The 14902-nt window shown below is 39.5% G+C and overlaps 1 pseudogene; it reads right to left on the bottom strand.

Annotated features, from left to right (window-relative positions):
- Window positions 1-1935: 1935 nt before the first annotated feature.
- Window positions 1936-14214, bottom strand: LOC104655782 (annotated as a pseudogene).
- Between the last annotated feature and the right edge of the window lie 688 nt (window positions 14215-14902).

Below are 14902 nucleotides of genomic sequence, written 5' to 3'. Positions count from 1 at the left end.
TCCAGTGTGGGTGACAGAGCAAGACGCTGTCTCAAAAAAAAAAAAAAAAAAAAAAGAAGCCCTCGCTTATGGGTCTCCCTGGAACCCCAAAATTCTGAAAGGTTAAGGATTTTAGACCTTGTTTTATATACCCAACCCTCGACAGCACAGGATAACAGAGGTATTGGTCTTAAAACTTATCCTTACCAACTCACATTTTTTTCTGAACACACATACCCTGTGGAGCATGATAGGCCTAACCTGGTGAAGAATGGATCCAGGATGTAAAGCATGTCCTGTACCCTAGGATTAGACAAGCCTCACCTAATCTTGGCTTCCTCTCTGGACCTTTCACTTGGCCCAACCTCTCCTAGTGTCTCTGAACCACCATTTCCTGTTTAGACTAATTTCCAATCTTCCAGTAGTTGGTGATCAAGTCATGGGGTAGCCCAGTTAAAACCTAGTCTCCCATAAAAAATTGTCAAGGCAGGGGGGGGTTTCAAGAGGATACTATGGCAGAAAAGCCAGCTCTCTTTAGCAAAAATGAGGTAGTTCAATAGTCTGGGCACTCTAAATAGTTGCTCTCCCTGGTGGCAAAAACAATGACAAAAAGTATTTCTGCTGTGCAAACCTGGAGTTGCTGCTGGCTTATTCCTGAGATTTCTCACGTACCTGAGAACACAGTGCAGGAAATGAGGGACTTAGATTAAAATATACAAAAATACAAAACCAGAATATTTATATTAAAGGAAAAAATGTTAAAATGCACAAGATAACATCAGTCACACACAGCTAATGCAGTTGGCATCCTGGAGAAAGTGAGACCCGAGGTGCTGTATCCAAGGGAGCAAGTGAATAAAATCACATTGGCCCAGAATGGGGTGGGGGTGAGCACAGGAGCAGCAGGTTTGCAGCTATTCTCCCAAACACACTTTTTGCCTTCATCTCTACCCATTGTTTGGGACAGTTCCCAGCACCCTATCCCAAAAGTGGGTATAAGGATGCAAGATGTGAAAACAAAACAAAAACACTGCCTTATTCCTGAGAGATTCCCTCCCACAGAATGTAGTGGCCTGGCTCCATGAATCCTGTCTTATACTTAATCACTTCACTCTGGCATGGAAATTATTACTATATATTCTTCCTTCAAAGTGTCAGAGGCATTTGAACTAGAGTAGCTCCATCTTGAATAGGGGCTGGGTAAAATGAGGCTGAGACCTGCTGTGCGCATTCCCAAGAGATTAAGGCATTCTTAGTCACAGGATGAGATACAACATACAACTCATAAAGACCTTGCTGATAAAACAGTTTGCATTAAGAAGCCGGCCATATCCCACAAAAACCAAGACGGCGATGAGAGTGACCTCTGGTTGTCCTCACTGCTACACTCCCACCAGCGACATGACAGTTTACAAATGCCATGCCAATGTCAGGAAGTTACCCTGTATGGTCTAAAAAGGGGAGGCATGAATAATCTACCACTTATTTAGCATATAATCAAGAAATGACCATAAAAACGGGCAACCAGCAGCCCTCGGGGGCTGCTCTGCCTATGGAGCAGCCATTCGTTATTCCCTTACTTTCTGAATAAACGTGCCTTCACGGACTCACCCTGAATTTTTTCTTGAGCCATATCCAAGAACCCTCTCCTAGGGTCTGGATCGAGACCTCTTTCCGGTAACAAAGGAAAACACCTTCCGTATCTAGGCCACTTTCAACAGCTGCAAATTCCCACCGCCACCCCCTACCGCCCCAGAAGCCCTCACTTGCATTTGGACAGAGCATGGTTGGAGCTCCTTTGCCTCACCCTTTCCCCCCACCTAGAGGGAAGAAGGGACGATGGTGTGAACCCCAGCCTGAGACACATTGGGGCCAGCTGGCCCCAATGTACCCTATTCCCACTTTCTCCACTTTGCCTGCTCCTTGAAACTTCCTGCTCTTGGGAAACAGGAAGCTTCACCCGTTGTGGCTCAATTCTTGGAATCCCGGGGGCAGAGCAGGGCTGTGGATTTCTTCTTCTTCTTCCGGAGAGTAGGTTGGCTTGCCCTGTGTGCTAGGGGCCTGCTGGGCCTTATGGTAGCCGTGAGGCTACCATATGGTTGATGCTCTGGCAGCAGTGGCACTTCTCGGGCTGGGGTGGCAGCTTGCATTCCTTAGCATGATGGTCTAGACCTCTACAGTTGTAGTACCTGTCTCCTTTTGATGTGCGTTTCTGCATGTTCTTCCCCTTTGGCTGCCTCTCACTCCCAATACAGAACACCCCACCAGGTCTGGTGACGGCACGGTTAGATTCCACACCCTTGGCTGACTCCTCCACTGCCTCGCCCTCCTTCAGGCTCCAGGAAGCCCTCCGTGTGCAGCTTACTCTGGTGCTCGATCTACTGGGGGATCGAGCGCGACCCTAGTGAGAGCGGTCGACGAACCCCAAGGGCACGTTGAACCACTTACAGATGCCAGCACATTGCAGCAGCTGAGGCTTGTCCGCCACCGGGGCTGTGTCCTCTGGCGCCTCTTTAGGCGCCTCCTCTGCCGCCTTGGCGCAGCCATCTGCTAACTGCTGGTTGGACACGGAGCCCAGGGTCGTCAGATGAGCCCGCGGCCCCGGGGTCCCAGGTTGGGCGGCTGCTGGCCCCAGAGAAGTCAGAAGGCCTCAACCTTCTTCACTACCTAAGTTTTCAACAGCTGTGTAAAAGAATGTATATACTTCACCTTTAAAGGGTTTACTTGATGGAAATAAAAAAGGAATTTATAAATTTTAAAGTTTCCGCTTACATAACAATAGCTAGATCTGGTAGGAAGTCGGAGCATGACAATTCCATGGTTTGCCTGCTGCAGAAAGGGTCCAGGGTAAGGTACAGCCTCCCCACCTGGGAACACACGGAAAGATTTCTAGGGCAGTACAATAATTTCTAGAATGAGAAATCATTCCAGGAAAATAAAGAGGTTGAAAACACCTGTCTGGCTTCCCTTCTTAGGGGAGATCACAGATGGTTAAGGTGGGAAGTAGAGAAAGGAAATTATCTCTATATATGTGTATATAATCATTGGAGAACTTGAAAATATCAGGAGATAGATGAGTAGATTCATTTCATAGATGCAGCCTTTAGGGGGAGGGACTTCACTAAAAGAAGTCCCATGCTCTCCATTGTGTTTTATCAAACATACATTGGGAAAATAGCATTTGCACAGGGTAAGTCTGAAGAAGATCTGTTTTCTCACGGTCTTCAAGGAGGCATTTTGAGATTTCAGAAATCCCTCTGTGCCTCAGGGGGGAGGGGAGGGGAGGGGAGGGGAGGACTCACAGATGTGTGGCAGTGGCCTGAGTATGCAATGAAGAAGCCACAGTGTGCAGACTTAGAGCAGAGGCAGAAGGGTGGACCCTGAGACATTATCTGTGGATACCTGAAAAACAACTCAGAACGAAAGGCAGGACCAGTCATGCCTCAGCAGTCACTAGTCCAGGAAATGGAAGAGACACGTCACCTGTGGCAACAGCCATTGATGATCTGAGAACATTGAACATCTCTAATGGTTCTGTGGAACTTCACAAACCTCCTGCCCTGATGCACCATCTCCAGGGAGAGTAAAGAGAGTCTGGAAAAACAAAAAAGGCTGAATTGTCCAAAATCAGGAATGTAAGTCAGAAGTCAGTGAAAGTTGGCAACTGGCAGAATGAGTCCACAGGAGGAATATTAGGACTGTTTTAGAATATAAAGTTTATTCTATGTGTAGAACTCATTTTCATTTTATATAAATGTATAATCCAATGACAAATACCTTCAAATATTTAGCAAACTTGGGTCTATTTCCATGGAAAAGTTGAGCATTTATGAAAGTTGAGAAATGTTTAAGAAATTAAAAATCCTTCAAGTGTTTTTTTTTTTTTTTTTTTTGATGGAGTCTTGCTCTGTAGCCCAGGATGGAGTGCAGGGGAGCAATCTTGGCTCACTGCAACCTCTGCCTCATGGGTTCAAGCAATTCTCCTGACTCAGCCTCCTGAGTAGCTGGGACTACAGGTGCATACCACGGCTAATTTCTTCTGTATTTTAGTAGAGACATGGTTGCCCAGGCTGGTCTCGAACTCCTGAGCTCAGACAATCCACTCGCCTCAGCCTCCCAAAGTGCTAGGATTACAGGCTTGAGCCACCATGCCTGGCCAAATGTTCTTTAAAAATCACGCTTTGTGACAACTCTAAAGATAAGCCTATTCTAGAAATCTCTCCATTGAATGCTTATTTTAATTTCAACAAACTTGGGATAACAGTGTAATAAAGTGTCATATAGGTATTCTTCATATTTAATAATTATTAATACTCCACCATTTATGCTTCATTTTTCTTTCGTTTCATTTTTTTTCTTTTTCTTTCTCCACCTTCCTTTTTTTTTTTTTTTTTTTGTTTGAGACAGAGTCTCGCTCTGTTGCCCAGGCTGGAGTGCAGTGGCCGGATCTCAGCTCACTGCAAGCTCTGCCTCCCGGGTTCACGCCATTCTCCTCAGCCTCCTGAGTAGCTGGGACTACAGGCGCCCGCCACCGCGCCCAGCTAATTTTTTGTATTTTTAGTAGAGACAGGGTTTCACTGTGGTCTCGATCTCCTGACCTTGTGATCCACCCGCCCCGGCCTCCCAAAGTGCTGGGATTACAGGCGTGAGCCACCGCGCCCGGCCCTACCTTCCTTTTTAATTTCCTCTTTCCTTCTTTCTTTCCTTTCTTCCTTCCTTTTTTTCCTGAAGTATCTTAAAATACAAATACACTCAATAGATGTTTTCTAAATAAATAAATGACACACATGTGTGGCTTTAAATGTCAATTAAGAAGTTATTGTGATCCAGTTAAAATTACAAGTTGTAACTCTTTCCCATTTAGAAGTTTTGAGTCATGAAGAGAGGAAACAGATAAACAATTATAATTTAGTGAGCTAAGCACAATAATAAGAGTATGAACTGGGACAATATGTAAATGAAAGGTTATAAATGAATGGGAGGAGCATAATAGGAAGAAAAAAGATGATAGAATATGATGGAAGAAAGGCTACTATGGATAGAAGGAAGAGCACTGGGCACCAGGAACACTTGTCTGTCCACAGTATGTAGGAGGATAGAGTGAACAAGGGCGGTAATTCATCTGAAAAAAGTTCAGGTTTTTACTTCTAGATTTTCAGGAAAGGTAAAAATGAGAATCAAACATATCGAACACATTGTGCAAGAGACCAGTATTCCCCATTTTGATCCTCTCTTCACCTATACCTTGGTGGAGGCACTTAAGGTAGTTGCATCCATGTGGAAATTACATACACACATATATACATGTGAACACAGGCATACAGTATATAGACCAATATGTATATGCTATGTATATTTATATGGCTTATGTATAATGTAAGATATATGTGTATATATATGTGTGTACAAGTTTCATTTGTGTATGGCAATAAAATGAAACAAACTTTGACGAAAAAAAAAGATGAAGAAGCATGAGAGGAGAATGTGTTACCTTCAGAGACTGCAAATGATGAAGCCTCAATGGGCCACAGATGAGATTTATGGAGAAGTGGTGGAAGATGAGCCTAGGGAAAGCCTACAAAGGAACAGGCCTTTATATCCTGATATATATGTTTTAAATTCTTAGATTTAGGGGGTGTTTTTCAGTTTTAAGCTGAAAGGAATGGATCAGATTTAGTTTTGGAAAGATCAATGGGAAGAATAAACACAACCTGGTATAATGTAAAGACTAATAGGGTAGACAAAATTGGCAAGTGTGATAAAAAATGAGACAGAAATGTTACGACTAAAACATGTTAGGAGTAAAAGAAATATATAACTGAGCTCCAGGTAGGATTTGAAAAGAAAAATAAATTATAGTCAACAACCCAAAGTCAATGCTGTGAAAAATCAAATAGTGAAACATTTTTAGGCAAAAGATAACATCAAAACTAACTAGAAACATGACAGTTTTATAATCTTTCAATAAAGAAATTTAATAGTTAAAAAGCTCAACCCCCCAAACAAAACAAAAACATAAAAAACTAGTTTTCAGATTGTTTCATAAGCAAATACTAACACATATTCAAAAATCAATAATTTTTTTACTATTCAAGAAATCACATCCTCTTCCTTTCTCTCCCTCCTTCCTTCTCTCCCTCCTTTCTTCTTTCCATCCTCTCTTCTTTCCTTCCCTCTTTTCCCTCTTTTATTTTTTCTCTTTATGTATTTTATTTTTAAGGGTGACACAATCTTGATATCTAAATTTATAGATAATAGTACATGAAAAAAAAGCTTCCAAAAAGCATCACTGTTGGCCATAGGTACAAAAAATCCAAATAGAATATAAGCAAGTAAATCCAGCTTCTTAATACATAGACACATATGCACATATATATAAACACCGTTAGGAAAAGTTGGGTCTATGCTAGGAAAGCAAAAATATTTTCATTAGAAAAATCTATTAATGTAATTTGGTATAAACTGATTAAAAGGAAAAAATTATAATGTTCAATGGAGGCAGAAAAATCATTTAATAAACCCATATCTATTCATTAAAAATAAATAGTTCCAAACTAAGAATAGAAAACAAACTGTTAAAACCTGATTGAGCAAATTGCATTCTTAAAAATAAATGATAGGAATATTTTCTTTGAAATCTGCAACAAAATTAAGACACTCATTGTGAGTGTTCCTTTTAGTATTGTGTAAGAGTTTCTAAGAGGCGTTGACTAAGATGAGAAAAGGGAATTTTAAAATATAAATATTGTAAATAAACAAAATACTCATTATTAAAAAATGTTATGACTATTATAATTTCAACATAAGAAACAAAACCAATAGAGTTAATAGAAGAGTTTAAGGAATATTGCTAAGTACAAAACCTTTATTAAAAAATGCATCTCTAGATACCAGGAATTAATACTTAGAAAACACTTTTTTAAAGGTATCATACAAAATGTTCCTAAATATATAAAATAATACTGTATTCAAAATCATAAAAGAGAACATTAATAATTGAAAGGTAAACCGAGTTCATGGATGGGAACACTCAAACTTAACATTATAAAAATGTCAATTATCTCAAAATTAATCAATAAATTCAATGCAATCCAATCAAAATACCAACAGCGTTATTAAGAAACTTGAAAATTTATTTTAAAATTCATAAAGAAGAGTAAAGGGCTCAGAATAGTCAAGATAATTGAAGAACAGTGTAGGGGTTCTTAGCCTACAAAATAACAAGCATTTTATAAAAGTGCTATGATTAAGAGACTATAATACTGGTTTAAGAATAGACAAAGAGACAAAGAATTCAAACAGAGAACCCAGCAACTGAGTCACAAAACCAGGTAACTTGATTTATGACAAAGACAAAGATTAGTGAAGAAAGGATATGCTAGTCAATAAAAGGCACTGGGGAAATTATCATCCACTGAAAACAAATAGTATTCCTATCACAAACCATATGAAAAAAAAAATTGCAGTTGAATGAAATGTGTTTCAGTGTTGAAGGCAGGAAATCTCTTTATGACTTTGGTGTATTGGGAGGATTCATTTTATAATACACAAACAATAGGGAAAAAAGAGAAGATAAATCCAATCTCACACTGTATTAAAAACTGTGCATTAAAAGACACAATTTAAAAAGTGTAATGATAACCTACAGATGTAGAGAAAATGCAAGGTATACACACAATAAAGGAGTAATACGATACCTTATTTATGCATATAGAAAAGTTTTCTATCTCTGTTATAACAAATTACCACAAATTTGTCAGCTTAAAGAACACAAATTATCTTACAGTTCTATAGTCAGACACATGACACAGGTCTTGATGGGCTAAAATCAAGGTGTTCTATTATAATGGGTTTTATCAAAAAAAGAAAAGTATTGGCAAGGATACAGAGAAAAGGAAACCTTTGTACATTGTTGGTGGGAATGCAAATTATTACAGCAATTATGGAAAATACTACAGATGTTTCTCAAAAAATTAAAAATAGACTTAGCATATGATCAAGTAATCCCACTCCTAGGTATGTACCCAAAGGAAATGAATTCAGTATGCACTGCCGTGTTTATTGCAGTATTATTCACAGTAGCCAAGATATGGGTCAACCTAAGTGTCATCAAGTAATGAATGGATAAAGAAAATGTAGTATGTGTATATTATACACACACACACATGTACGTATACATACACAGTGGAATACTATTCAGCCAGCCTTTTTAAAAATAAGAAAATCCTGTCATTTGCAATAACGTGGATATACATGGAGGACATTATGCTAAGTGAAATGAGCCAGGCACAGAAAGGAAAATATTGCATGATCCCTTACATGTGGACTCTAAGTTGAACTCATAGGAGTAGAGAATAAAATGGTGGTTACCAGCGACTGGAGGTTGGTGAGTTAGGAAAAGGTGAGATATAAGTGAGCCAGTACAAAGTTTTGATTAGACAGCTGGAATTAGTTCTGGAGATACACTGTACAGCACAGTGACTGCAGTTTATAATAATGTGCTGAAGATTTGAAAATTGCTAAGAGAATACATTTTAAATGGGCTCGTCATAAAAATGATAAGTATGTGAACTGATGGATATTTGAATTAGCTTGATTTAATCATTCCATAACGTGTGCATAGATCAAAACTTCATGTCATACACCATAAATACATATAATTAAATAAAATGAAATAAAATTAAGGTGTTGTCAGGGCTGCATGCCTTTTCAGAAATTCTAGCAGAGATCTCTTCCTTTTCTCATTAAGGTCATTGACAGAATTCAGTTCCTTGTATTGTAGGACTGAGGTCACCATTTCCTTGCTGGCTATCATCTAAGGACTGCCTTCAGCTTCTGAAAGTCATCCACATTCCTACCTCCATCTTCAGAGCCAACAACGATGGGTTAAGTTCCTCTCATGCTTTGAATCTCTTCTTCTTCCATCTATCTCATCTCTGACTTTTTTTTTTTTTTTTTTTTTTTTTTGAGCCAGTAGTTCTGGGTTCCATTTATTGACAGCAGTTTATACACATGTATTTCCTTCTCATGGTTATTTCTTTCCCAGTGCAGACACAGAGCCCTTGAGAAGGGCAGTCTCTGAACGAGGGAGCCAGGAACGCAGGTCAGACACATCTTTGGCAGGCATGTTCAGTCCCAGCAGGGTGCAATCCTTCAAGTTGGAATTCCACTGGGCATTTGAGAGAGACTAAGGGTGGGGTGGAGAGGGAGTCTTCAACAAGACTCACATCTTGGTCCAGGCCTCCTCTCTCACTATCCAAGTCCATCCAAGTTTTAGGACCCTGGGGGGCAACAATCAGGCCCACCCACCTCAACAGGGCAGATTCTTCAATCTGTGCCCAGTTCACACACGCCTGCTTCTGCTGGTCGCACAGTTAAAGAGAATCAGCCTTACGGTCTCTGACCTTAAGAGGTCTTCTGTTTTTAGGCCGGGCGCGGTGGCTCAAGCCTGTAATCCCAGCACTTTGGGAGGCCGAGGCGGGTGGATCACGAGGTCAGGAGATCGAGACCATCCTGGCTAACACGGTGAAACCCCGTCTCTACTAAAAAAATACAAAAAACTAGCCGGGCGAGGTGGCGGGCGCCTGTAGTCCCAGCTACTCGGGAGGCTGAGGCAGGAGAAGGGCGTAAACCCAGGAGGTGGAGCTTGCAGTGAGCTGAGATCTGGCCAGTGCACTTCAGCTTGGGTGACAGAGCGAGACTCCGTCTCAAAAAAAAAAAAAAAAAAAAAAAAAAGAGGTCTTCTGTTTTTAAGGATTCAGGTCATTACTTTGGGCCCACTTGGATAATTCAGGATAATATCCTTATCTCAAAGTTCTTTAATTAATCACAGCTGCAAATTCACTTTTTCCATGTAGGGTAACATATGCACAGGCTACAGTTTTGCCTGTGGGTATATCTATCTCTACCTATACATGTATCTTAAGATTAATAAAATTAAAATTACCCAGTTTCTAAAAATGTGTTCAAAGATATGAGCAAGGAATTTAAAGAAGTTCAAACTGAAAGACATATTAAAAGTTTCTTCATATCACTAGTAAACAATGTGAATAAAAATTAAAACTGTATATCATTTTACATGACAACAGCTGGTGTTGGTAAAGGCGTGAATCAGTGGAAACTCTCATATTATTCTGATAGAACTTAACTGTAGAAAACCACTTAGGAGAGCAATTTCGTAATTCTCGTTAAGTTGATGATTCTTACCCCTCAGTCCAGCGACTGCAGCTTCATGTAAGCATCCCTGAGACAGTCTCAAACACAGCCAAAAAGGAGACAGGAACAAGGATTATTATTGCAACATGATTTGTAATATAAAAATAAGAGAAATAAATGTCCATCAATAAAACATTATCTAATTATTTTGTTGCATTCATACAATGAAACATTTTAAAGCTGTGAAAATACATGATCTAGAAATATACTCACCTAGATAAAATAATCTCTAAAGATATTAAGTGAAAAAAATCAAACTACAGAATATACTCAGAACAATATACATTCTATAAGACTTGCAAGCACACAAAACAAAAATGTATACTATTTAGTGATACAAGTATATGTAGTAAAAAATTATAAAGATATGTGTGGAAGTTCTTAACACACACACGGGAATCAAGAATTTAAAATTCAGGAAAACAGTTTCAAGTGGGGGATCAAGGATAGATCGGGAGACTGCAGCTCCATTAGTATATATTTTAAAGTAAATGATGAATAAATAAGTACTTGTTATTTTTATATACTTCATCAATGTAAAGAATTTTATAGTTTTACAAGAAAAACATCACTAGGACTGAGATGAAGGAAAATTTGGAATGGGCAGGTAGAGATGCCATAAAGCTAAAATGGCTATGGCAACAACTACATGAAAGATGCTAAGTCTCCAAAGAAACATGGTGGTGAAAAAATATAAATGAAAGGGTAGATCCCAAATATATTTGGAGATCTAATACACAAAACCAATTTAATTGAAGAGCTTTTATAGTAGATTCTAGGATGCTTTCAACTTTTTGATTCTGGTGACTTTGTGAATATTGGCACCATTGACCAAGATGTGTGGGGAGGAACAGGTTTCTAGGGAAGATAATAATTTGAGTCTACACTTTTTTGGCAATACTTGAGATGAAATTAAGGTGACATTGGGTTAGCTACTCAGTAATACCCAAACACAGTCTTCATGTAATCATCTCTCCCTAAGACGGCCCCAAGAGAAATACATGTACAAATGGCATAGTAGTAAACAATACTCTCTGGTCCACATTTGAATGCAAAACTCTAAAAGACTGGCCGTGACTCAAACTCCTGTGATCCAGACTTGAAGTCATGGCCAAACTTCAAGTTGTAACAGTGGACTTTATTACTTCAAATGTGAGGAAAAATTAATTCAGTCTCCCAGCATAGGAACAGGAACACAGGTTTCAATGCAGGGCTACAGGTTTATAGAGTAAATACAGTGGAAACAACAACAAAATGTTGGCAATGTCTAGACAAAAAGGTGCATCCAGGAGAAGCTTTATCAACTGGGAGAAAAAGAAACTCCCTGGGACTAGCAATTTTCTAGTCTAGGGAAAAAAGGTGTGGTCAGTAGAGTAGCCCTTGCCATTAAGTCACATCCATATCCGTCAGCTCCCACCTCTGCATTTTCAAGGCTCCTTACTGAAAACACACTGGCTTCTCTGCCTGAGGATATTTGTTTTTGCGTTGTTTGTTTTTCCCTGACCTGTGAGCCTGCTCCACTGCCATAAAAGGGAAGATACAACAGGTCCCAGAAGAAGCCATTACTGTTGAGTACAGAAAGATGATATATACGTACCGCTTACTCAATCCTTGGGCAGGATCACTCTAAGGCTTGTACCTCACTGTCTCCTAGAGTTTCCAGTGCAGCTCCAGTTGCACGGAGTGCTGACTTTCTTGATAACACATCCACTTTCTTCTCTGTCCTATCTCCTGTTCTTACTCTCCTGGTGCATGTCCCAACTAAACAACGTGTACTCAAGCTTCATGGTTTGCTCCTAGGGAAACTCAAATGAAGAGAGCAAGACATTCAAAACGACAGTGGGTAATGGAATAGAGAGAGTGAATCCCAGCAGCCGTCTCCCTCAGATATTGTCTAGTTAGCTGGCAAAAGATGGCTGAAGACTCTCAGGATAGCTGGTACTCCAGTGCACAAGCTCCTGGGGCATCCTCAGTATTGTACCCCAACACCAACACTGACAGAGACCTTCCCAAGGGTGTTCCATCTGTGTTGTTCTGTGACAACACCATAGGTGGCTGGTAAAGTTTGCTTAGTAAAACAGAATAACACAGTAAATTTATATTGCCATTACTCTGGCTAAAAGAATTACCACTGTGTGGGAAGAATTTCTGCTTGTGGAAATGCTGTTAATTGACAGTTGGGAAAAATTGTGGTGATAAAAGTTAATTAACTTTACCAGGTTTCTCTGGATTTTACAATAACTGCCGTTTTTAAAGGCCACTGCCAGCAATCTTGGCAGAACAAATGAACAAATGAAAGAACTCTGCAATAGTAACTCAAATTTCCTATTTCGCAGCAAAGTGCGAAGTGAACCTGAGGCACTAGCAGGAAAAACATTCAAACAGTTCAAACAGCTCTTGGGAGAAACTGGCCATCACTAGCTTTCTTTCAGATAGCTGGAGCTTCCAGTTCCATTTTGCAAACTTATATGAGAACCCCTAGTGATTTAAAAATCACTTTTAAAAATATGTGATCTTGGGATCAACCTCAGATTTACTGACTTTGAATTTACTGACATAGAGCTCAAGACTCTCCATTTTTAGCTGGCTCTTAAGGTAATCCTTCTATAATCTCGAGGTGAGAATCATTTATACTTCCTTCAGTGCTACCAATTTGAGCTGTATTTAAGTTAGGAAGCATTCTTTTTAAAATAAGAAAATTAACGTGTTTTCAACCTTTCGCATATCAATATTGAATTTGAACTAATGGGAGCTGAGTTGCACTAAAGCTATGGTTATCAAACTGCATTCAGAATATTCAAAAGCAAGTATATGTTTGATTCAAATTCTGTTTTTAAAATATCTTAAAGCTGTATTTTAACAACTAACATATTCAAATGTGTCACAGCCCAAATTTTTAACACATTGGAGACAACCAACTTAAGCCATATTACCACTTTAACTAGGCTTTGTGCTGACTTCCAATAGTTTTCCACTATACCTCTGTATCTATTGAACTTGGAGGAAGGTCATAGATAATAAAGGTTTAAATTCTGCTCGGATGGCTTTTTGCAGGAGTAAGCATTTCTCCACATATAAAATTGTACACCTGAGTTCCAAACAGAAGCTCAAACTCATCATGCTCAATTATGTGCCACAAAGGTCCGTGCATAGCAGTCTCTACGCCCAGAACATGAAATGATTCAGTAAGTGAACGCAGAACACATTTAAGCATGCTAATGTCAGAGTTTTAATCTTTATAAATGTGTTAAGTGTTTGTTCTATCATTTGCATTCATACATTTTCCATAGTATTTCAGGTACAGGTGATAGGATCACTCAAAACAGGAAATGGATCAAGGGTTAAAGAAAGAAAAAAGCCAAAAGACTTGTGCAGATAGAGTGGAGAGATTGAGCAGGCACAAGAAAAATTGACACACTATGCTATATAAATAGCAACTTGTTTTTCAGCCAAAGGGGGTCCCACTGGTGAGAGTATGAAACAAAAATCTTGTGAAAATTCTTGGGATGAGTCTCTCGGAGACAGTAGAGCACAAGAATAATTATTAGGCATTTGGCTTCAGCTTTATAAGGCAAAAGTGGCCAAGTGCTCCTGTGTTTTATGCAGTGATATTTTTCCATCTTTTCTGTAGCCCTTTCCAATTTACAATGCCATATTTAAAGCAAACATAGTGAGTATAAAAATAAGGATCTTGGTTTCTTTCAGCATAAAAATTACAGGGCTTTATATAAAAAATGTACGCAAGCAAAGTTGAGATCCAAAGATTAAAATACACATATAGATTTAACACTTTTAAGAATAAAATACACTGTGGTATCATTCAAAGGAGTCAATAAATGTGAATAAACAGAAGGGCAGGTTACTCTGGTGCAGAGTCATGCAGCAACAAAATGTCATCAGTACCTTTGCCTGATGAGAACAGGGAGCATGCAACAGCCTTCATCCAACATTTGATCAATGAGTTTGTAATCATTTTAAATTTAATTTGATTGAACACAAAAAGGACTGACCCATGGCCATCTTGACTATTTTTTAAGCAATCTGAGTATTTTTTGAGGGTGTGTTTTTTAAGATAAACGTTAAGAAGATTTAGGTCAGAAATACTGGAAATTTGGGAGGGGGATATATTGCTAAATGTTTATATCCATTTTCAACTTGCCATCGAATAATTTGGTTCCTATATGTCAGCATACCCAGACTGATGGGGAAGAAGAAAAGGCACAAAATATGACAGGAGTAGAGAATTTCATTAAAACATTGCTCCCAGTCGGCACTGCATCCCCAGCTTGCAGTCATGGCTGCCTACATACTGGTGCAAATCCAGCATGGCCAGAGTGCCTGGAACCTGGGGAACCACTTGGGCTATAAAGAGTGAAGTGCAGCAGGCAGGCATTGCAAGATGCTGGCTATGAGTCTGACATCTGCTGCTCCTTGGTAGCAAGGACTTGGTGCCTCAGCACTATGGGGAAACTAACTAACCTCAATAAGGCAGAAACTGCTGCCAAGCATGGTGAGGCCCAGGAAAAGGTCTGGAGGCTGTGATGTCCCACCCCCTCCCAGGGAGCCTGACCATCTCTTCCATAGCAATGCCAATAAGAACTACAGGTATGCAGATTTCACTGAAGATCACCTACCCTCTTGTAAGAATCTGCACCCACTCCCTTCGTACAATGTAGTCAGAATAGCACCTCTGGGGCATGAGTTCTCA

Source organism: Rhinopithecus roxellana, chromosome 13 (genome assembly GCF_007565055.1).
Source record: "Rhinopithecus roxellana isolate Shanxi Qingling chromosome 13, ASM756505v1, whole genome shotgun sequence".
NCBI lineage: Eukaryota > Metazoa > Chordata > Mammalia > Primates > Cercopithecidae > Rhinopithecus > Rhinopithecus roxellana.
Note: the sequence above shows the minus strand (reverse complement) of the source record. Positions and strands in the feature narration are given on the sequence as shown.